Raw genomic sequence first — 25,744 nt, 5'->3', positions numbered from 1 at the left:
CTCCTTCGTTCACTTGTAACGTCTAAGTCATCAGTGTTTGTGTGGAGTGCCGACAGTTTTTGGTGTTTTTTCGTCGAGTGTGAACGGCTGCGCGTTTTTTTAATTTTTGTATCTAATGTTCTTTTAACCACCAATCTGTCACTTTTCTGTCTTCATTTTCTCATTTCTGTAATACTTGCGGCTGAAGAGCGGAATAGATTTACCTGCTGCCAGCCCACCTTTGTAGAAAGTGAAAAATAACAATAAAGAAAAAAAAAAAGCTCAACCAACGAGTCTAAATGATGCGTGAGTCGTGACATATCGCCTCGACAACAGACAGCGTGTTTTCCGTTCTCTGTTTTCATTACTAGTGGACGTTTTGGATTCGTTTGGTTGTCTCTGTCACTCCGTTGCTTCTTGCTTGATGTCGTCGTAAGGTCTCTCTCCATCGTCCGTCGTTGTTTCGTGACCGTCCGTTCCGTTCGTTTGTTTGTTCGCGGGCCGCTCTCCGTTTGGTCCCGCCGCGCTTTCGCGGCCACCCCGCGACCGGAAGGGGTGGGGGAGGGGAGAGGAGGCGAAGGGTAAACAGTGCAGTCGTTATCGTAAAACAGAAAGGGCGCGACACTGGACGTCAGAAAGAGCATAATCATTCGCTTTTAGGCCAAGGATAGTTTCCTAAACGGTTAAGTTTGTAAACGTTCGTTGTGGTTAAAGTATACCGCGCGTGACAAAATTGCGCTATCTAAAACTTGCGCCGAGGCAAATGTGGCGCACCACAGGTTGTAGATGACACGGGTGAACGACGGCGGGTGTATACGGGCGAATAGACGCGCAAGTGTTGAGCAACTGACCACCCAGATGGAGCAAGGGGCTACCAACATTGCCTCCTCAATGAACGTTCAGCGAGAATTGCTGCATTTGGACTTTTGCGCAGACGCCTGGTTCATGGACCAAGGCTGACTGCTGTTAATCGTCGACAAACGCTGGAATCTGTAAGCCAATATCTACAACTACATCTACATCCACACTCCGCAAGCCACCTGACGGTGTGTGGCGGAGGGTCCCTTTATCGGTTCTCCCCCCTGTTCCAGTCTCGTATTGTTCGTGGAAAGGAAGATTGTCAGTATGCCTCTGTGTGAGCTCGAATCTCTCTGTGATTTTATCCTCATGGTCTCTTCGCGAGATATACGTAGGAGGGAGCAATATACTGCTTGACTCCTCGGTGAAGGTATGTTCACGAAACTTCAACAAAAGCCCGTACCGAGTTACTGAGCGTCTCTCCTGCAGAGTCTTCCCCTGGAGTTTATCTGTCATCTCCGTAACGCTTTCGCGATGACTAAATGATCCTGTAACGAAGCGCGCTGCTCTCCGTTGGATCTTCTCTATTTCTTCCATCAGCCCTATCTGGTACGAATCCCACACCAGTGAACAGTATTCAAGCAGCAACTGGCCGTTCACTGAGTAGCGACAGGTGACCTTTTCAGATGAATCACGTTTCTTGCTCCATCGGACAGATGGTCGTTGGCGTGTACGGCGTGAAACGTCTGAAAGTAAGTACCCTACAACAATAGTCGGAAGTGTCCAGGCCGCAGGGCATTCCCTGGGTGATATCGTCATTCAGGAAGGCAGAACGGATCAACAGAAGTATCCATCTATACCTGGGGACCATGACCACCTCTACATACGGATTGTTTTCCCTCGACATAATGGCGTCTAGCAGCAGGACAATGCAACGTGTCATACAGCTCGCAGTGTACGTGAGTAGTTCGAAGATCACCAGGAGTAATCCACTAAATTACAGGCCCATATCGTTAACGTCGATATGCAGCAGGATTTTAGAACACATATTGTGTTCGAACGTAATGAATTACGTCGAAGAAAACGGTCTATTGACACACAGTCAATATGGGTTTAGAAAACATCGTTCTTGTGAAACACAACTAGCTCTTTATTCACATGAAGTGCTGAGTGCTATTGACAAGGGATTTCAGATCGATTCCGTATTTCTGGATTTCCGGAAGGCTTTTGACACTGTACCACACAAGCGGCTCGTAGTGAATTTGCGTGCTTATGGAATATCATCTCAGTTATGCGACTGGATCTGTGATTACCTGTCAGACAGGTCACAGTTCGTAGTAATTGACGGAAAGTCATAGAGTAAAACAGAAGTGATTTCAGGCGTTCCCCAAGGTAGTGTTATAGGACCTTTGCTGTTCCTTATCTATATAAACGATTTGGGAGACAATCTGAGCAGCCGTCTTTGGTTGTTTGCAGATGACGCTGTCGTTTGTCGACTAATAAGGTCATCAGAAGATCAAAACAAACTGCAAAACGATTTAGAAGAAATATCGAAATGGTTCATAAAGTGGCAGTTGACCTTAAATAACGAAAAGTGTGAGGTCATCCACATGAGTGCTAGAAAGAACGCGCTAAACTTCGGTTACACGATAAATCGGTCTAATCTAAAAGCCGTAAATTCAACTAAATACCTAGGCATTAGAATTACGAACAATTTAAATTGGAAGGAATACATAGAAAATGTTGTGGGGAAGACTAGCCAAAGACTGCGTTTCATTGGCAGGACACTTAGAAAATGTAACAGACCTACTAAGGAGACTGCCTACACATCGAAAAAGTTCAAAGAAAGGGAGCACGTTTTGTATTATCGCGAAATATGGGAGAGAGAATGATACAGGATTTGGGCTGGAAATCATTAAAAGAAAGGCATTTTTCGTTGCGACGGAATCTTCTCACGAAATTTCAGTCACCAACTTTCTCCTCCGAATGCGAAAATATTTTTTTGACACCGACCTACATAGGGAGAAACGATCACCACGATAAAATAAGGGAAATCTGGGCTCGTACGGAAAGATGCAGGTGTTCATACTTTCCGCGCCCTATACGATATTGGAATAATGGAGAATTGTGAAGGTGATTTGATGAAGCCTCTGCCAGGCACTTAAATGTGATTTGCAGAGTATCCATGTAGATGTAAATGTAGATGAGTTTACCGTACTCCACTGGCCACCAAATTGCTGGGATCTGAGCCCAGTCGACAATTTGTGCGACCACCTCGATCGGACTGTTCGCCCCATGGAACCTCAACAGAGAAACCTCGCGCAGCTGGCCCCAGCAGAGTCGGCATGGCTCCACGTCCCTGTCTGTACCTTCCATAACCTCACTGACTCTCTGTCGCCTTGTATCGCAATGGTCCTCGCTTCAGTATGTGATTATTCAGACTTTTGACACGCGGTCACATTAATGTGACTGGACAGTGTATTTACTCGTATGTTAACTGGCTGTTTAGTTTACTTGACAGCATTCCTTATTTTTTCAGGCATGGTCGCTGTAGATTGCATGATAATTAAATCGACACCCTAGCTGCAAACAGGCGTTGATATACATCATTGGGGACATGTTGAAAATGTGTGCCTCGACTGTGACTCGAACCCGGGATCTCCTGCTTACACGGCAGACGCTCTATCCATCTGAGCCACCGAGGGCACAGAAGATAGTGCGCCTGCAGGGACTTATCCCTTGAACGCTCCCCGTCAGACCCACATTCCCAACATGTCCACACCACTGCATTCGTAGTGGGTCTGATAGACGTTTGCACATCACAATTAAAAAAAAAATTAAAAAAAAAGTGGTTCAAATGGCTCTTAACACTAAGTGACTTAAAATCTGATGTCATCAGTCCCCTAAAACTTCGAACTACTTAAACCTAACTAACCTATGGACATCACACACATCCATGCCCGAGGCAGGATTTGAACCTGCGACCGTAGCAGTCGCGCGGTTCCGGACTGAAGCGCATCACACACATTACTCGTGACAGATTAATCTACCAAGTCCCGTACGAGTTCGGGCATAGCGTGTGCGTACGCACAAGTAGGTCAATGGCTGGGTAGCCATATTTTAACTATATATGAAGCTAGTATTTGTTCCCGAAAGAACAGATACCATTGATGACCGTGCAGCTTCTCTAGAAAGAAATGATAATTAATCGAAACCCTCAGCTGCCAACAGGTGTTGTTGATATACCTCAATGGGGACATGTAGTAAATGTGTGCCCCGATCGGGACTCGAACCCGGGATCTCCTGCTTACAGGACAGACGCTCTATCCATCTGAGCCACCGAGGGGCAGAGGATAGTGCACCTGCAGGGACTTATCCCTTGCACACTCCCCAATGATGTATATCAACGCCTATTTGCAGCTAGGGTGTCGATTTAATTATCATTTCGTTCTAGAGAAGCTGTACGGTCATCAATGGTATCTGTTCTTTCGGGAACAGATGCTGCCTTCATATATAGTTAAAAATGGCTACCCGGCCATTGACCTTCTTGTGCGAACGCAAACGCTATTCCCCAACTCGTAAGGGACGTGGTAGATTAATCTGCCACGAGTAATGAGTGTGACGGGCAAACATCTATTAGGCGCACTACGACTGTAATGATGTGAACATGTTGGGAATGTGGATCTGACGGGTTGCGTGTAAGGGATAAGGCCCTGAAGGCGCAATATCCTCTGTGCCCTCGGTGGCTCAATTGGATAGAGCGTCGGCCATGTAAGCGGGAGATCCTGGGTTCGAGTCCCGGTTGGGGCGCACAATTTTAACATGTCCCCAATGATGTATATCAATGCCTGTTTGTAGCTAGGGTGTCGATTTAATTACCATTTCGTTCTAGAGAAGCTGCACGGTCATCAACGGTATCTGTTCTTTCGGGGACAGATACTCCCTTCATATATATAGCTGTAGATTGCATTGTGGCGTGATCTCAAACAACGACATGAAAACAGGCTGCGTGAAAGTCTAAACAGGAATGAAACTGGCAGGCGTCCTACTTGAGTGATAAACCTCTGCCGTGCGAAGGGGCTCACGATGACCACACAGAGTGGGCTGGTAGCGCCGCCGAAGTTTATGGACGCGCCCACGGCTCGTCAGGCGGGGGGGTCGGCCGTTTAACGACGTCGCAGCGGCCACGGCTGACATTCAGGGCGCGTTTAAGCCTTTGAGCGCCTCATCGGCACCAGCGAGCAGAGCCGGCCGGCCAAATCGGCCGTGAACATCGGCCGGTGGAAGCGGAAAGGGCCCGGTCCAGCCATTCACGCCACGATACCAGCACCCGCGCAAAGGTCACCCACACGGTGCACCCCTCCCAAAGGTCTGACGGTCTCCACCAGAGTCTCTCACTCCGAACAGCTAACACACTTTGTCCGACGAAATACACTGTTGGTTATTAAAATTAGAACAGTACACTATAGCAGGAAGAATACACGATTAAATTCGTGGGTTTTTGGGAGTAGGAGAGAGTGCTGACGGAAAGAAGGAAAACAGCTACTATGTTTCGGTTTTTTTTTTTTTTTGTTTTTTTCAATCGTATTGACCAACTAGGATCACGTTAACAACTTCAGTTACTCTTCTTCCTTTGTTGTTGTTTCCTATTTTTCCAGTATTCCCTCATTTTTTCCGCTTGAAGTCTCTTCCTTTCTTCTGTCCGTGTTGTTCCCGATTTTTTATTTCTTCTGCTTTGAAAGCCTTCCAAATTCAGTATTTTGTTTTCAAAACGGTTTCTTTGATGTTGTTTCTTTCAAGATCGTTTCTTACTTCTGTAATCCATGCTATTGTCGATTTCTTCCTCCAGAAATGTAGGAGTATTTGTTTTGTTAGTTTATTTCTATTAATTCGGTAGAGATGTCCAAAAAAGGCTAATCTTCGTTTGGCTATTACTTCAGATATTTTCTCTGTATTGTTTTAGATCTCCTCATTACTTCTTATTTCCCAACCATCTGCAGTTTTCATTTCACCCATTATTTTTCTAATACCCTTCTTTCCAGTACCTCTAGTTTGTCCATCTTATAGTTCATCTTTAGGCATTCAGCTCCATATAAACATTCTGGTCGTACCACTGTGGTGTTCAAAAAAATGTTCAAATCTGTGTGAAATCTTATGGGACTTAACTGCTAAAGTCATCGGTCCCCAAGCTTACACACTACTTAACCTAAATTATCCTAAGGACAAACACACACACCCATGCCCGAGGGAGGACTCGAACCTCCGCCGGGACCAGCCACACAGTCCACGACTGCAGCGCCTTAGACCGCTCGGCTAATCCTGCGCGGCCACTGTGGTGTAGTGTTTTAGTTTTGTTTTTCTAGATATAATTTCTTGTTGTAAATATTTTTGGTCAAACCATATGCTCTTTCCATTTTGTCAATTCTTACATCTATTGCAGATTTTTCTAGTCCATTCTGTTGTATAGTTTCTCCAAGACATTTAAATTTATTTGCTCGCTCTATTTTACCTATTTGTGTTTCTATGTATTTTGGTGCATTTTTTCTGTTTCGTTTTATTTTTGATTTTATTTTTTATTATTGTTTTTTATTTGAGTCGTCAGTCTTCTGACTGGTTTGAAGCGGCCCGCCATGAATTCCTTTCCTATGGCAACCTCTTCATCTCAAAGTAGCATTTGCAACCTATGTCCTCGGTTATTTGCTGGACGCATTCCACTCTCTGTCTTTCTGTACAGTTTTTACCCTCTTGTACCGTGGAAGTTATTTCGTGATGTCTTATCACATACTCTATTATTCTGTCCCTTCTTCATGTCAGTGTTTTCCATGTATTGGCTCTGAGCACTATGGGACTTAACATCTGAGGTCATCAGTCCCTTAGAACTCAGAACTACTTAAACCTAACTAACCAAAGGACATCACACACATCCATGCCCGAGGCAGGATTCGAACCTGCGACCGTAGCGGTCGCGCGGTTCCAGACTGAAGCGCCTAGAACCGCTCTGTCACACCGGCCAGCTTTCCATGTATTCTTTTGCTCGTAAATTCTGCGGAGAACCTCCTCATTCCTTACCTTAGCAGTGCACCTAATTTCCAACATTCTTCTGTAGCACCACATCTCAAATGCTTCGATTCTCTTCTTTTCTGGTTTTCCTACAGTCCATGTTTCACTATCAAACAATTCTCTGCTCCAAACGTACATTCTCAGAAATATCTTCCTCAAATTAAGGCCTATGTTTGATACTGGTAAACTTCTCTGGGCCAGGAATTCCCTTTTTGCCGGTGCTAGTCTGCTTTTGATATCCTCCTTGTTCCGACTGCCACGGGTTGCCACCTTAGTTGCAGAATTCCTTAATTTCGTCTACTCCGTGATTACCAGTCCTGATGTTTAGTTTCTCGCTGTTTTGATTCCTGCTACTTCTCATTACTTTCGTCTTTCCTTCGATTTACTCTCAATCTGCATTCTGTATTCATTAGACTGTTCATTCCATTTATAACATCCTGTAATTCTTCTTCACTCTCAATGAGGGTAGCAATGTCATCAGCGAATTTTATGACTAATACCCTTTCACTCTAAATTTTAATTCAGCTCTTGAACCGTTCTTTTATTTCCGTCATTCCTTCTTCGATTCAACAGTAGGACTACAACTCTATCTTACACCCTTTTTAATCCGAGCGTTTCGTTCTTCGTCTCCCACTATTATTGTTTCCTCATGGTTCTTGCACATATTGTATATTGCCCGTTTTTCCCTGTAGCTTACCCCTCCCTATTTTACTCAGAATTTCGAATATCTTGCTCCATTTTACACTGTCAAAAGCTTTTTCCATGGCGATCTAGGATGGTTACGGCATGTCAAAAGAAGACATGTGGTCATGCCTCGTGATGACTGGGTGTTGTGTGATGTCCTTAGGTTACAAAATTGTTAAGGTTTTCGTGGCCACTTGTTGACAAACTGCCTATTGGCTTCTGTCTCGGGTTCTTCGGCCGACGTTCATCTAATGATTTTTCTGACGTTTCGCCAGCACGAGTGGCTGGCATTGTCAAAGCTTCACCCTCCATTGCCGGCGGTGAACTGAAGCCGAGCTCGCGGGCGCAGACTATATGTACCTGGCGCGCCAACGTCCGAGGGCTTCTCCGCGGTCATTTCCGGAGAGGAGAACCGCACCGGAGATGACCGCGGAGAAGCCCTCGGACGTTGGCGCGCCAGGTACATATAGTCTGCGCCCGCGAGCTCGGCTCCAGTTCACCACCGGCAATGGAGGGTGAAGCTCCTTAGGTTAGTTAGGTTTAAGTAGTTCTAAGTTCAAGGGGACTGATGACCATAGATGTTAAGTCCCATAGTGCTCAGAGCCATTTGAACCATTTTTTTGCGGTCAATTAGAGCAGTTACATGAAAATCTCCTGGAAGGAAAAGAAAAGGAACACCATTAAAAGGGCAACTACGGGGTAGCCAAGAAGCAAGGGAGAGAAGAGGAATAGAAGAGGATGAGGAAGAATGGCAACGTCGAGGCCTTCGGCAACAGAGTTGCGGAATACAGTGACATCTGTAGGAGCCCCGCTTCAAGAAGAAAAAGAACTGTGGTGTACCTCGGTGCATTTTTCAGACTGTCGCCTCTAACCAACGCTGTAACAGCAGTTAAATATATTTTGTTATTCATCTTTTAAATGATGGCATTCACTTTTTACGTTACGCGCTATTTTTTATGAGGGACAACTGAAACCATAAGTAGATATCTTCAATAATAGCCGCTTGGCTGCTCTTGTAAATAATTTATTTAACGAGCGATTTCGTAATCTAGAAGCCACATCATCAGGATAGATATTGTAAGTAGGCTGTTTAGGTTTTTTTATTGGTAACGCCACCTCTGTATGAAAATCACTGGCTGTGCTGTGTGCAGTCTGTGGCTGCTTTGCATTGTTGTAATACTCGCCATTGTAGTGTTAGGCAGCTGGATGTGAACAGCGCGTAGCGTTGCGCAGTTGGAGGTGAGCCGCCAGCAGTGGTGGATGTGGGGAGAGAGATGGCGGAGTTTTGAAATTTGTCATGAACTGCTGTATTTATATATGATGATATCAAGGTAAATACATTGTTTGTTCTCTATTAATATCTTTCATTTGCTAACTATCCCTATCAGTAGTTAGTGCCTTCCATAGTTTGAATCTTTTATTTAGCTGGCAGTAGTGGCGCTCGCTGTATTGCAGTAGCTTGAGCAGCGAAGATTTTTGTGAGGTAAGTGATTTGTGAAAGGTATAGTTTAATGTTAGTCAGGGCCATTCTTTTATAGGGAATTTTGAAAGTCAGATTGCGTTGCGCTAACAAAATATTGTGTGTCAGTTTAAGCACAGTCATGTATAATTGTTCAAAGGGGACGTCTCATATGTCGACCCTTAGCCCAGGATACCTCACTGGAATCTTCAGATTTTTGCTTGTAGTTTGTGTAATTAGCGTAGATTTTGTTTATTGCTAATTGCTAGCGCGTAATTGTAGAGAAAATCTCCTTTGTAGTTGCAGTCTTTCATTGTTGTACAGTAAAACAGTTGTGGCATGCATGTAGATTTGCACCAAGTATTTCGCAGCTGCAATTAACTAGATATTATTTTCAGTGCTATGTTAATGTGTTCTCTTATTTTTGCTCTTCAAATTGTGCTTTTCTGTGTTGTCGTGTGAAATATTGTGACAATAATGGCGTGTGAAAAACGTAATACTAGGCTCCAAAGTAAACTGAGAAATGACAGTGAAAATGAAAGCAGTGTGTTAGCGCCACCGAGTAATGAATTAACTGATGCTCAAAGTAGTAATTTGGTAATTGTGCATAGGGAAATGGAGCGGGCTGCAAACAATGGTGTAGACAGTGAAACAGGTAGTGAACAGGGAAGCATTATCGATCGATCGGTAGGCAACAGCTCGCCTCAGGAATCCGAAATGACAGGACACAATTTCGCAAATACTGTAGATTCAGGTTTTGGGTTATCACCGTTTTCTCAAATAAGTCAAGACGCATTTTCTGCTTGTCAAAATGTGAATGTTGCCGGTGCAAATGCACTGCCGAAAAACGTAGAGAAACAGATTCCAGACACTAATACATTATTATTGCAATTAATGCAACAAATGGAACAAAATCAGAGACAAATGGGACAAAATCTTAAAAAGTTAGACACAGTGGAACAAAATCTTAAAAAGTTAGACACAATGGAACAACATCAGAGACAAACACAGCAACAGTTAGACACAATGGAACAAAATCAGAGACAAACACAGCAAAAGCTTCAAAAGTTAGACACAATGGAACAAAATCTTAAAAAGTTAGACTCATTGGAACAAGCACTTGAACAAACACGTGAAGATTTAACTACTGAGTTACATAACATTGAATCGAAATGTCAAAAAGTCTGTAATGACGTAAAAACACAAATTTGTGAGCATTTTCAACCTATTTTTTCGCGGCATGAAAATGCATTACAGAATCACGAAGCAGCCATAAAAGAACTGCAAACCATTGTTCATGAAAATCATGAGACCTTGTGGGCTAAAATTGACTCAGTTGCATCTACCGATTCAATTACGCAACTTGCAAAAACTCAGGAAAACTTAAAGGACACAGTAGATTCGATTTCAACACAAATGGACACTCTGAAACTTGGTTCAGAAAAACTCACTGAGGAAATGTGTTCACTATCAGAGAAAGTAGCCGAACTTTTGGATCAGGTCACTAACTTATCTACAAAGGTAGATGATGATCTGAATGACACAAGACCTGTAGCCTTCACTGACACAGAAGAGTATGAACAAATTAGAAAATTCAAACAGAATCAAAATCAAATCAATACACAGTACAAAAGAGAAATCCGGGAAGTACAAGATCAGCTGACACAGGTAATACAAGAATTACGTATTTCAGAGGATACTCGCGCCCCAATACGGGAAGAGGGACACAGAAATACGGAACAGCCACAAAATAATAACACAGGGCATTTCGGAAGTTATGAAAGAAATTGGCAATGTGCACCGAATTTTGATATGGAATGGCCGACACGACCTAACAATGACCGATATGCGACTCGGCGACATGATGATTTTGACTATAAGCTGTTCATTACTACACGTAAATTCAAAACATTTAAGAATTCTGGCAACGACATTCATCCACAAGCATGGCTCCATCAATTCTCGCATTGTTTTCCTCCCAACTGGTCGTTAGAACACAGATTAGAATTTATGTGTGGCTACTTAGAGAATGAACCAGCTGTAAGAATGCGATCGGTCATTCACGATTGCCACAGTGAAGGAGAATTTTACCATGCCTTCCTCTCAGCATATTGGTCTCAAGCCACACAAGACCGAGTAAAACATAGCATCATAATGATGAAACGTTTCGAACAATCTGAATTTTCCAGTCTTATGAAATATTTTGAAGACATGTTGCATAAGAATCAGTATCTTTCAAACCCATACAGCCCCTCAGAACTCATCCGCATTTGCTTACTCAAATTGCCTGAACATTTACGACATATTATTTTAGCAGGACGTTGTAAAGAAGACATTGAGGCTTTTCAGGGACTGTTACAAGAACTGGAAATTGACACAGACAGTCGCGGGATGCGAAAACAGGAAAACAATCACTACAGGTCACTTCCGTCACAATTCCGTGACGACAGAAACAATAACTGGACACGACAGGTCTATTCTTACAACGCAAATCGTGACCAAAATAGACACCACCCGTACGACAACCGTTGGCAGAGTAGTAATAATTACAGGGAAAGATCACCTCTCCGCGGTAGTGACTATCACAGAGACAATCAGAGAAACAGACAATATGGGAACGAAAATAATTATTATTACAGGAGACAGAATAACTTTAGACGCAACGGTCCAGCGCGCAGTTACGATTCAGGGAGAAATTCTCCACCACTTAACCGACAAGAAAGAAACTACAGGAACTACCGACATGACGACAGACGATGTGATCGTAACGACAGACCTGAATTGCATCAGAACTGGCGGGATTCAAACAGAGCAGGGCCCTCTCGTCACGATGAATTTGTAGAAGTTAGGTCTCCAAATCCCAATAACGACGCGCGCCAACAAAGAGACAATAGGCAATGACTCACACCGCTGGCAGCAACAAAACGTACTTATGAAACTGATGACGCAGCTGCCGTAGCTAGTAATTACGTAAAAATGGAAGACATTAGGGACATCTTACTCCAGGAACACGACGTAAAACTTAACAACATTGCATATCCTGTGATTCACATTACAGTAAATGACGTAAAATTTACGGCAGTACTTGACTCTGGCAGTCCCATTTCAGTAATCAGTGAAACAGCCTTTAGCAAATGCAACAAATCGAACGATTGCCCCACACTTCCGTTACGTAAGATTAAATTACAAGGTGCAATCTTTGGAAAAAGTGTAGATGTACGCCAACAAACCAACTTAGAATTCTTTTGTCAAAGCCACAGCTTCTCTATGAACTTTCTTATTGTTCCATTATTGTCGACGGAAATTATACTGGGGGTAGACTTTTTGAATGAATACAAAGCAATCTTAAACTTTCACGATGGTGAAATAACTTTAGAAAAAGAAGGTAAGTCATTAGCTTTGAAATTTTTAAGATTGGCTCTCAAACCATGACGAAGAAATTAATCGGCTTTACCTCCTGTTAGACAACAGTTCGGAATTTTCGACGGAACTTGACGCTAACAATCATTCTGCAAGTACTGACAGGGATGATATCGACGGCGCATTTGACACTAGTAAGTTAATTCAGAATAAAATTCAAACAATTGAGAATTGTAATGACACTGATAGGCAGGACCTTTTTGAGATTTTACAAGCACATTCCACAGTTTTTACTCACAAAACAGGAACAATCAAGGGATTTCAATACCAATTTCTTGTTCGTGAGCATACTAAATTTTGTGTTAGACCATACGTAATTCCAGCACATTATAGGGACCGTGTTAGAACAGAAATACAATCTATGCTTGACGAGGGCATTATTGAGCCTGCAGTAAGCTCATACAACAATCCGTTACATGTTGTTGAGAAGAAAAATGGATCGATCAGGCTTGTCTTAGATTCGAGACAAATCAATACTATCATTATTCCTGAAACAGACAGGCCGCAGACGATGGAAGAACTTCTTCAAAATTTTAATGATGTAAAAGTGTTGTCTTCCATTGATCTCAGATCCAGCTTTTATCAGATCGAACTTCATCCAGAATGTAGAAAATACACAGCTCTCCTTTGTTTCGGCGTTTGTTATCAGTTTCGGAAACTTCCTTTTGGTTTGAACATTTCTTCAGCAGCATTCATTCGCGGGCTAAATTCCATATTACCTGAATTCTTAAAACGTCACATCACCTTATATGTAGACGATATTCTGATAGCAGAAGCCTCATGGGAACAACACAATCGCATCCTCAACAGCGTGTTACATATTTTTGCAGAATCTGGAATTACAGTTAACTTGGAAAAGTCTGAATTCGGTAGGACAAAAGTGAAGTTTTTGGGACATATTATTTCTTCTGAAGGCATTCAGCCAGATCCTGAAAAGTTAGAAGCAATCAGAGCCATTCCAGTTCCATCTACAAAAAGACAAGTCCGCAGTTTTCTAGGTCTCGTAAATTTTTACCGTCGTTTTCTGAATATGCAAATTCTTGTTACACCAAAACTTTGTTCTCTCACTTGAAAAAATACTATTTGGAACTGGGACGAACAAGCACAGTTGGAATTCAATTCTTTGAAAGAATCGCTACTTAACGCGCCAATACCAGCTCATCCAGATCTGTCACAAGATTTCTGCCTTAGCACGGATTCTTCTAAAGTCGGTCTTGGTGCCCATTTATTTCAAGAAGCCATAGAAAATGACACTACCATTCAGAAAACCATTGCTTTTGCTAGCCGAGTGCTAACAAAATCTGAAAAAAATTATTCCGTTACTGAATTAGAAGCTTTAGCTATCGTTTGGGCATTTAACAAATTCCGTTTCTTTCTTTCTGGTAAGCACGTAAAAGTATACAGTGGTCATCGTGCATTACAATTTCTTATGTCTTCAAAATTAAATCATGACAGGTTAAAACGTTGGGCATTGTTTCTGCAAGAATTCCGCTTCACAATAGTCTACATTCCCGGCAAGAAGAACATTGTTGCGGACGCACTGTCACGCGCACCGGCTGGGCTTGAGAAAAGTAACAAAGAAGGCAACCTCAAGAAAAATTTCAGTATTCTTTACATTCAGAAAGTCGCCTTTGAAAATTTCATCACCACATCTTTAAAAGACATTGCTCATGAACAAGATAAAGATCCGATTTGGAGAGACATCAAAAGTAAATGGCATGAAAAGACACACACTCAGATTCGGCATTATTACCTAGTTAGAAACAACATACTCTTCAAACGCTGCACTGTTGATGACAAGCTATGGGTACTTTGCATTCCAGACGATTTTGTTAATAAGCTCATTTGGTACATTCATTTCAGCTACGCACATTTTGGCCCACGAAAATGTTATCATATTCTTCGAACGACTTGTTATTTTAACAATATGGAAAAGAGAATTCGAAGAGTCTTGTCTATTTGTAAACTTTGTCAAAAGGCGAAACCATCTACTATCTCCCATAGTGCTCCGCTGTTTCCTATCATTCCTTCTAAATTAAAAGAATTTGCTGCTGTTGATCTCTTGGGACCGCTTGTCAGAACATCTAATGGATTTTCGTACGTTCTAGTCACTGTTGAACTTACTTCAAAATTTGTTTCTTTCACACCGTTACGTAAAGCCACTGGATGGTCTGTATCCAACGCCTTTGTTAAAAATTTCTTACGTGAAGTTGGACACGTTAGCAAAGTCATTTCAGATAACGGACCTCAATTCAGATCTGCTGTTTGGTCACGCATGCTTCGGAATCATAAAATCAAACCTGTTTTTATTTCATTGTACTCACCACATTGTAACCCGTCTGAACGGATTATGAAAGAAATCAATAAGCTTTGCAGACTTTATTGTCACAGAAAGCATCAGCATTGGGACAGATATTTACACTTATTTCAAAATGTGCTGAATGAAATGCCTCATGATTCCACTGCTTTACCACCTACTCTTGTAGTAAAGAATGAAGAACCACCGAACAGAATCAGAGAGCTTGTACCTTTCCCAAATACACATAAACTTCGACACAAAGACATAATTGATTTGGCTCTTAAAAATATAAAATCTGCAGCAGACAAAAGGAGAAAACTACACGGTAAAGCAAATGCAAAGAAATTGTATATTGGTCAGAAAGTTCTCATTAAAGCTCATTCATTGTCACATAAGAAGAAACACTTGAGTCACAAATTCTTTCTAGTTTACAATGGACCTTACAGAATCCGACGTATACCACATGATAATTGCGTTGAAGTTGAAACTCTGCGTACTAGGAAGAGTAAAGGTTTACACCACATTTCACATGTAAAACCGTTTATTGAAAGATAATCTGCTTTTTAACTTTGTCTTTGCCATATAACTTTTCACTTTACATTACTAGTATGCTGTGTCAAACTTAAGAAACTGTTAACATACAACTATGTTTGAAGTTAAATGTCCAGTCTAGAACCTAGGGAACATTTTTAAACAGAAATTACGAATGCATTGTTATAGTGAACAGACGACACAGTGTTGTATTTGTACATTCTTGCTTGTTAGTTGCACGATTACGTAACGACTATAAGGCTCACATACTTAGAACATTTACCAGTACTGCTAATGAGATTTTAATGCAACATTTTGGTTTACTTGAAAATACATTCTGGGTTTAAAGTACTTTCTGTGAGATACCAGACGACACAGTGGTTAGTTTATGTGACAACTACACGGTTTTATCACGACGCTACTAATGAGTGAAAATTTACAATGTTGCTTTTGCAGTGTTTCTGTTTTATATCTGCACAGTTTTCTGTTTTATTCTGGAAAGTAAAACAGGTTTTAGTAGTAACTTTTGTAGTATAGCTACAATGAGACTGCCTTTTCCGTAGCACAACAATACGTTACAGTACAGTACTTTCTTCATCACGGCAATAAGCGTAATAACTAAGACATTTATACGCAAAGCATTTCACTTTTGTGTATTATGAGGTAAGTACATTGACTTCTGCAGAACTTAGCTTTCGGAGGACTATAACTATGACACTTCCACACAGATTATGTTGCAACAAGACGCACATTTAGCGCTACAGTACACGTATTTGAGTGATTAATTTTGTACTTAAAACATTTATTTTTAAAGATTTTTTGAATTACAAAGAAAGTTTTCCGTGATACATTTCATTCCATTGCTGTAATCTGTAACAGCTGAGGGTATAATTACATTAATCCTCAGGGGGGTACACGCTTACTTTGTGTACCATGTGTGTGGCAACCACAAGGAACCCTAGCTAATATGGTATTTGCTTATACAACTTTACACATCGGTACCATATTTCTCTAACGCACAAATTACACAGCTATCTGATCATTTAACTGAGAGATAAACATTTTTTTACTACATCAGTGACACATGTTTACGCAATACACAGTTGGGTAACTTCACACTTATGAAACTGTATTTTGTCTGTACTTTGTAAACTGTTCATATTTTTTCGGAATCATTGTGATACTATGAGAGCTTTGAATGATGTATTTGGTAAGGGAGCATGATTTTAAAGTACATTTGAGGTAGATGACACTATTGAAATGAGCAGAGAATTTTTTTTAGGTTTTGAAATTATTACAGAAAGCTATGACGTTTTTGAGATTTGACTGAGGTGTTATGATGTTATTATTACGATGACGATGTGTACTATGCTGTTGAGATATGTTTATGATCAATAAGATGATGCTACCGTATATGAGGAATAAAAAGTATGTTGGAAACCAAGAATCGTACTTTAAGAGTTATGAAATGTGCGTAAATGCGTGACTGTATCACAATGCTGACGAATATTTTATTTGGACACTTATATTTATAGGATTTTCTTTCTACAGATTTGCAACACTAATTCTTGACCTGTGAAATATTTTTATGTGAGACTGTCACTGTAGCGGAAACTGCTGTCGTAAATATTTCCGTAAGAAAGTTAAGTGACCACCTGCACGTAATGCGTCGTGGGCACCCAGCTGTGTCAGACGCTGGGAGAACAAGTCATTAGTGAGTGCCTCATCAGAAGCCCAGGTAGAAAAAAAGAAAGGGGAGGCCATTGTCCTCGCTATTGACATTTCCTTGTTGAAAGCATACTGTGGAGCTCGTAAATTATGATATTTACTGAAATGCCTAATGAAATGACGGGAAATATTATTACATCTGCAAACCTGATAATGACAAGTGTCTTTCTACGAGAGTTGAGAGAATTTCTACTAACTTATGAAATGTCACATGACTATTGAATGATATTTTTATGCTTTGGTTTGCATAATTGCTTATTTCATTTGACATCTGTTTTCCAGCTGTGTTGCAGCATTGGTTTCATAAAATAAAATTAAATGCATTTGCTAATGTGAACACTTTCTGTCAACAGATCTATTAAATAATAATTTTGTGATCCACATTCTTCAAAAAAGGAGCACTTGGAATGGAAAGAACAATAAGAAGGGACTAGTAACAGTAACTGGACACATAATTTTCTTTTCAAGTACATGGTAATATTTTTTTTACAATAAGTTGTTGTGGTGCACCGCTTTAATTACTTAGACATTAAGATGTGATTATACATTTCCCTTATCTGCATTGTTATTTTTAGTGTACTATTTTTTCTGCTTGAGCTATGTCATGTCTAGATACAAGCTGCTGTTTGCCAGGCGTAGTGCTACTGAACTTTAATTTGTGTTACTCTGCTAAGCCAGATTTATTTTTTTGTTTGCTGCGCATTGCCTCATATTAGTTGTAATGTTGAATTGCTTGGTAATTTAGATTTACTGTAGCTTGCTTTGCGATTTTCCATTTTTTTTATTGCTGTTTATATTAGTTGTTTTATGTGCTGCTGCATTGCCTCATCCCTTAGTTTAGCATCTGAGCTCAGTAGATTTAAGTTAGCTCAAGAGGAGTAGACTATATAAGAAACTAACTATTATAAATTTATAAGAAATGCATTGAGAAGCTATCAGAAAATGGTCTGGCAAAATAAAAAGGATACTGTACAGTGGAGAAAAACTATTACTGACAGAGGATGTGAACAGAATACAGAAAGCAGAGAGAAAAACTATTTTTGACAGAGGATGTAAACAAAATACAGAAGGCAGGCTTAGATAGGACTTTTGGGAATAATGATGAATAAAGGGAGATCTCCAAGAAGCAAAGAAAATTTTGTTTGCAAAATACTGCAATGAAACAAACCCTGTCCTTTCCTTTTGTGTTATCCCACTATATGTTTGTGTACCCTTGTGTATTTGTTTTCTTCCTGTCTCTGTGTACTGTTTCATAGAACTTTTTTCTCTTCTAATACTAAGTTACATTCACTATGATGAGGAATACTGTTATCCTCAAATACAATTGGCATTAATAATGTGTTATTTACTTTGTAAAGATGTTTAGACATTATTTATTCTGTTTTGTGTTAATGCTCATGTGTGAAGTTGATGTTTCAAAAGTTATTGTGATCTTTTATTTATGTATGTACTCATGTCATAATTCCACTGATGTATATGTTAGTTCGATTCTTTTGTAAAGCCTGTACTACAAATGTTATCTGTATTGTTATGTTTTTAATGATGTATTTTGTACCTTTGTTATTGTATTCTTATGTTATAAAATTGTAATTGTCACCAGTTCATGATATTATTAACTTGTTAGTTACATTTCACTGCACACGTTTCTGTTGGTCATAGTATATGGACAATATGTGAGAAGTTGGGACTGTTAGTGTTTGCGCGTGTGTTACTATTTCAGCAAGGGACTGGATAACAGCATTGCTGGTTCTAAGGACAATTCCAAAAACTTTGTGAGTGCACAAGTGGTGGTTTATGGACTTGCTATATTCTCCGCAAGACTCTTCGATGGTGAATGTGCACCGGCACAATCGCAACAGATGGCTGCTGGCCATCTCTACAAGGACTACAGTGAGTCTGCACCTCTGGTGGCTCACCAATACCATTATCTCTACAAGGACTACAGTGGGTCTACATCTTTGATGATCCATCAATACCATTATTTCTGCAAGGACTGCAGTGGGTCTGCACCTCTGGTGGCCCACCAATACCGTAATCTCTACCAGGACTACAGTGGGTCTGCTCTGTGATGACCTACCTACCAATACTCTTCAAAATTTCGACTGTCTGTGCTGTGGGTTTGCTCTGTGGTGGCCCATTACCTGTATGCATGTCAAGAGTCAGCACTGTCTTTCCGTTGGAAGGACAACACTACTTCTTCAAGACTGCATGGAAATCCACTACTTCCGTGTGCATTTTCTTCTACTGCTCAGACTTTGAGAAAAACACTACTATTTTACCGTAATGAACGATCAGGACTGTCTTTATGGACTGTGAGAAAATTTTAGCTTTTGACCAACATTGTATCATTAAGTGTGTGCATTTGATTTCTTTGTTATTGTAATTATGAAAATTTTTTTTCAAATATGTATTGGCCACTGCCCAATCCAATTTGTAAAATTTTTGTGGGGAGCATGGGGGCTATGTAAGTAGGCTGTTTAGGTTTTTTTATTGGTAATGCCACCTCTGTATGAAAATCACTGGCTGTGCTGTGTGCAGTCTGTGGCTGCTTTGCATTGTTGTAATACTCGCCATTGTAGTGTTAGGCAGCTGGATGTGAACAGCGCGTAGCGTTGCGCAGTTGGAGGTGAGCCGCCAGCAGTGGTGGATGTGGGGAGAGAGATGGCGGAGTTTTGAAATTTGTCATGAACTGCTATATTTATATATGATGATATCAAGGTAAATACATTGTTTGTTCTCTATTAATATCTTTCATTTGCTAACTATCCCTATCAGTAGTTAGAGCCTTCCATAGTTTGAATCTTTTATTTAGCTGGCAGTAGTGGCGCTCGCTGTATTGCAGTAGCTTGAGCAGCGAAGATTTTTGTGAGGTAAGTGATTTGTGAAAGGTATAGTTTAATGTTAGTCAGGGCCATTCTTTTGTAGGGAATTTTGAAAGTCAGATTGCGTTGCGCTAACAAAATATTGTGTGTCAGTTTAAGCACAGTCATGTATAAATTGTTCAAAGGGGAAGTTTCAATATGATGAATCATGACTTGAAGTTGCAACATTGACAGGACAAAACTTACCTAGCCTTGTTCGATCTCGTCCATGTTGCAGCTCTGATGTCATGATTCACCATATTTAGCCCGATGATGTGGCTTCTAGGTCCGTCAAATAAGTTATTTACAAGAGCAGCCACGCGCTTTTTTATTGAAGATTACTTCTTATGTACTGCAGGCTTTTTCGGAAATTACAAACATTACTCCAGAAAACTGAGGTTTTTCCAAATGTGAGAATATATTCCAATGTACAACAGGGTTGCTGCCGCTACTGATTATCGATATAAGGAGACTAAGCATCTAAGGTCGTCAGTCTCATGTTCATCTCACCACCCTCCTCCCAAGCCGGAATCTGTGTGTCTTATCTGTCTATGCCTAGAGTAAATTTTTTAACAAGTGACAGAAACCATTTTACGTGTTGCATAGTATGTATCTGAGGCGGAATGTGAGTACCAGCCCGGTATTCACCTAATGAGATGCGTGAAACCGTCTGAAAACAACATCCACGCTGGCCGGAACACCGACCTTCGTCATTTATCCGCCGGAAGGATTCGAATCAAGCCGCACGCCTACCCGTTCCAGAAGCAGGCGCTTTAACACGCACGGCTATCCGAGACGATGGTACAACTTGGCCATGTACAGGGTGTTTCAAAAATGACCGGTATATTTGAAACGGCAATAAAAACTAAACGAGCAGCGATAGAAATACACCGTTTGTTGCAATATGCTTGGGACAACAGTACATTTTCAGGAGGACAAACTTTCGAAATTACAGTAGTTACAATTTTCAGCAACAGATGGCGCTGCAAGTGATGTGAAAGATATAGAAGACAACGCAGTCTGTGGGTGCGCCATTCTGTACATCGTCTTTCTGCTGTAAGTGTGTGCTGTTCACAACGTGCAAGTGTGCTGTAGACAACATGGGTTATTCCTTAGAACAGAGGATTTTTCTGGTGTTGGAATTCCACCGCCTAGAACACAGTGTTGTTGCAACAAGACGAAGTTTTCAACGGAGGTTTAATGTAACCAAAGGACCGAAAAGCGATACAATAAAGGATCTGTTTGAAAAATTTCAACGGATTGGGAACGTGACGGATGAATGTGCTGGAAAGGTAGGGCGACCGCGTACGGCAACCACAGAGGGCAACGCGCAGCTAGTGCAGCAGGTGATCCAACAGCGGCCTCAGGTTTCCGTTCGCCGTGTTGCAGCTGCAGTCCAAATGACGCCAACGTCCACGTATCGTCTCATGCGCCAGAGTTTACACCTCTATCCATACAAAATTCAAACGCGGCAACCCCTCAGCGCCGCTACCGTTGCTGCACGAGAGACATTCGCTAACGATATAGTGCACAGGATTGATGACGGCGATATGCATGTGGGCAGCATTTGGTTTACTGACGAAGCTTATTTTTACCTGGACGGCTTCGTCAATAAACAGAACTGGCGCATATGGAGAACCGAAAAGCCCCATGTTGCAGTCCCATCGTCCCTGCATCCTCAAAAAGTACCGGTCTGGGCCGCCATTTCTTCCAAAGGAATCATTGGCCCATTTTTCAGATCCGAAACGATTACTGCATCACGCTATCTGGACATTCTTCGTGAATTTGTGGCGGTACAAACTGCCTTAGACGACATTGCGAACACCTCGTGGTTTATGCAAGATGGTGCCCGGCCACATCGCACGGCCGACGTCTTTAATTTCCTGAATGAATATTTCGATGATCGTGTGATTGCTTTGGGCTATCCGAAACATACAGGAGGCGGGGTGGATTGGCCTTCCTATTCGCCAGACATGAACCCCTGTGACTTCTTTTTGTGGGGACACTTGAAAGACCAGGTGTGCCGCCAGAATCCAGAAACAATTGAACAGCTGAAGCAGTACATCTCATCTGCATGTGTAGCCATTCCTCCAGACACGTTGTCAAAGGTTTCGGGTAATTTCATTCAGAGACTACGCCATATTATTGCTACGCATGGTGGATATGTGGAAAATATCGTACTATAGAGTTTCCCAGACCGCAGCGCCATCTGTTGTTGAAAATTGTAACTACTGTAATTTCGAAAGTTTGTCTGCCTGAAAATGTACTGTTGTCCCAAGCATATTGCAACAAACGGTGTATTTCTATCGCTGCTCGTTTAGTTTTTATTACCGTTTCAAATATACCGGTCATTTTTGAAACACCCTGTGTCTAGGAACAAATATTCGATTGAAATTTATAAGCGTTATTATGGAGAAAATCTTGCCAGTACTCTATTCAGTAGTCCATCCGTTACATTATTACTCTACTACACACCAATAACCAGTAAGTGAAATCCAATTAAGCGGAAATAGTACCAAAACCACTTACAAGTTAAATACGTATTGGAACAGAAATTATTGCAAACTAACGCAAATTTCCATTTTTCAAGACATAAAATTGTTAAGACATTAACGATATTCAGTTCTTTTGCAAGCACCACATGTTCTACGATACAACACGTTCTTCCCTTTCAAGGTACAAGATGGCGCACGACCGACTCAGCCGTCCATATGTAACATAAATAGCTCTAAAAGTATGTAGCATTTTACTCTTCAGAAAATGCTGTACCTGAACGAATAACAATACATTTGAAATAGCTTTAATCTATTGTAGGGGGACTTTAATGTGCATAACGCGAAACATTTACAAATGCCGCGCAAGACACAACCTCGTGCTTAACAACAACAAAATCCGCAGAAAATGTCGGAAACTGATTATGGCGGCCTCTAGTGCAGATCCCTTCATGTGACTGTAAAGTTAGTCGCTAGACTGAAGAACCGACCAAAACCCAAAGTGTGCTCCTACGTACACTATCCTCTAAATACAACGCTCCCTTCTATACATGGTATAAAATTTAGTACACAGAGCTGCCATCTGTGTCAAAAATAATGAGCTTCGAGTCGAACTGAGTTTGGCTGTTTCTTTCGGTCAAAACTGCTTTGTACTCCGCGAGATGCAACATTTTTGTTCCCTTATTACCTTTTTCGTCGTTCTGAAATTTTCTTTCAGTTTTTTCATTTGGCTTTTGGGCAAGCCGATAATAGCCATACGCTTCTGACTCCCCTTGAACAATTATTACCCAAGAACATAAGCTCACCAAATAAAATATTAGACAGCCTTCTGAGAGCACACTCCTCGCTGAGAAAAGCTGTACAACTGACTCAGCGCGGTCAGGACAGGAAGTGGTGCTGTTGAAAAGTTCGGAGAATGACCTCAGAAGATTAAGGAAACAATAGTTATAAACAAAATACCTTTACTGGCCTTCAAAGTAATCACAATTAGCTACTACACATTTCCGATATCGGTTGTAATGCCACTGGTAACTATTGGCAAATGTTCTCGTGGAATCGCTCGAATCACCGTGGTCACGAATTGTATATCCACAACGTCTGCATGCTCAGATTTGTCGCCCAACGCAAGGTGAGTGTTCTTCAACATCCTCCTTATTCTCCAGATTTGGCGCCGACAGACTTCTTTTTGTTTCCCCGCCGTAAGTTACCCCTGCTTTGATGATGTTTGGTTTGGGGGACGCTCAACTGCGCTGTCATCAGAGCCCGTACAAAGTCCCAATTTTTACACAGTCCAATTTTTTCACAAACCGATATAGCCACTGTCATGAATGATGATGATGATGATGAAGAAATGATGATGACAACACAAACACCCAGTCCCCGGGCAGAGAAAATCCCCAACCTGGACGGCAATCGAACCCGTGACCCCCATGATCGAGAAGCAGCAACGCTAGGTTTATGGTCTGCAGACACTCGTGATCAAGGTGCTTCCACAAGGAGCGTTTACTGATAGTTTCCAACAGCGTTACAATCGATGTCGGAAATGTCTTGTAGCTGATTGTGATTATTCTGAAGGCAAGTAAAGGTATTTTTTAGGGAAATTTTGTTTCCTTTATTTTCTGAGACCATTCACCGAACTTTTCAGGTGTAACTTGTACGTGCAAAATGCTTTCATGGAATCAGCGCGGTGAATGGATCGACGTGGCGACGTGGTAGAGTGGCAGAAAGGGACTTTTAGAAGTCCCCATGACCACACCGTGAGTGAAGTTGTCCGGTTTGTTGGTGTATCACCGCAGACTGCCCAACGTGAATGGTGTACCGCTCGCACGCTCGTAGCCATGTAACAATGAAAGACGGAGTAGGAAGAGTGGTCGCACAACGCTATACCACATAAGTTTCCAGGAAGACTGAAAAATTGTGTTAAATGGTCATTGGAAGGCTACTGCTTGCGATAAGGTTACGACTGTTTTCAGGAAAACAGTACTCCCCAGTGCCCTTGATCTGCACGTGACCTTAGTTTGGACGACAACAAGGAGACGGCTTGTAAATGATCTACATGCCAGACGAGAGACGGCTTATAAACTCCTGAAACAACGAACAAGAAAAAAATTTTGCACGATTTCAAGTAATAGACAAAGAAAGTTGGATAAAACACTATCTAGGATTACCCGTAGAAGACAGTGATAAAATTGAGCTAACGAAAATAACCAGAACAAAGGTCGAGATGATGAAATACACAAAGCAGACAGTACTACACTGGATGAGAGACAGGAAGCACCGAAGAAGATAAAGAATAGAAAAGCAGCAGGATCCGATAACATTAATGCAGAACTTGTCAAATGTGGCGTATTAATGTTAGAACTGGGGCTGTTGCATTCATTAACTGAACACTGAAAATGGAAAATAATTCTCTACCCTTGAAGAGTGATGGAACTAATGACATTTAGTCAAAAAGGAACTAGAAATGCTTGTGAACATTGCAGAGATGTATGTCTGTTGAACACGATTCATAAATTATATGCACCCATAATTAGTAACAAAATGTAAAGAGTAGTTGACGTCCTTTTGCTAGAGGAGCAAAGTGGTTTTAGAAAAGAACGATCATGCACAGACAATATTACAATGCTGCTGCAGATAATCGAAAACAGACGAAACGTAATCTGGAGACTCGTACTGCGTTTGTACATTATGGAAAATTCTTCGACAGAATGGATATTGTGGAGTATAAAGGAAAGTAGAGGTTACCCTAAACATTTCATCTAAGTGACAGAAACTTGATATTTAAAAAGCAAAATTTTAGCTAAAACAGGCAAAGAGAAAATAGGACCAATAGCAATTAACCGAGGAATACGACAAGAGTTCAGTCTTTCACCCACATTATTTAATATATATGTTGCCCACATGTTTAGACAATGGAAACAAGAAGTTGACCTAGAAATAAAGCAAATTCGTAGAAACGCACATTCATATACTGTACTCTTTGCTGATGACCAGATAATTTTACGAAAAATGGAGGATGATTCACATTTTACTCTGTATCCCTTAAACTTAAAAAGCAAACTCTTTAATTCGAAAATATCATAAAACAAAATCAAAGTTATTGCTCTGAAAGGAAATACCCACTTCGTTCTAAAATAACGCTAAATGTAAAATCAGGTGAACAGGCATCCCACTTTCAGCTGTTACGATATAACATGAGGTCTGAATACGATAATGACGTCTCCAATAAGTTAAACAAGTTTAAAATGACATGTGGCACTATACATTGAACATTAATCAATTAAATCGGGAAAGACGCAAAGATGAAATTCTAAAAAGTAATGGCAACACTTATACTCACATACGGGAGTGAGACTAAAGAAGGTACAGTCAACTGAAAGTGAGAGGCCAAATAAAGAATTGCGAAACAAGGAAAAAATTAAATATGTTTTGC

General features: G+C 41.0%; 1 protein-coding gene and 2 non-coding genes across 3 annotated transcripts in view; 1 reads left to right on the top strand and 2 right to left on the bottom strand.

The window, feature by feature from the left end:
* Nucleotides 1-25,744, bottom strand: part of LOC126458492 (tetraspanin-7-like) — a 179,430-nt gene that overhangs the window by 115,431 nt on the left and 38,255 nt on the right. The gene's annotated exons all lie outside the window — the stretch shown is intronic.
* On the bottom strand, nt 4,050-4,125 carry Trnat-ugu (transfer RNA threonine (anticodon UGU)). Its single transcript has one exon. It is a non-coding gene; the product is annotated as a tRNA-Thr (tRNA).
* On the top strand, nt 4,513-4,587 carry Trnat-ugu (transfer RNA threonine (anticodon UGU)). Its single transcript has one exon. It is a non-coding gene; the product is annotated as a tRNA-Thr (tRNA).

Source organism: Schistocerca serialis, chromosome 2, assembly GCF_023864345.2.
Source record: "Schistocerca serialis cubense isolate TAMUIC-IGC-003099 chromosome 2, iqSchSeri2.2, whole genome shotgun sequence".
Classification (NCBI taxonomy): domain Eukaryota; kingdom Metazoa; phylum Arthropoda; class Insecta; order Orthoptera; family Acrididae; genus Schistocerca; species Schistocerca serialis.
Note: the sequence above shows the minus strand (reverse complement) of the source record. Positions and strands in the feature narration are given on the sequence as shown.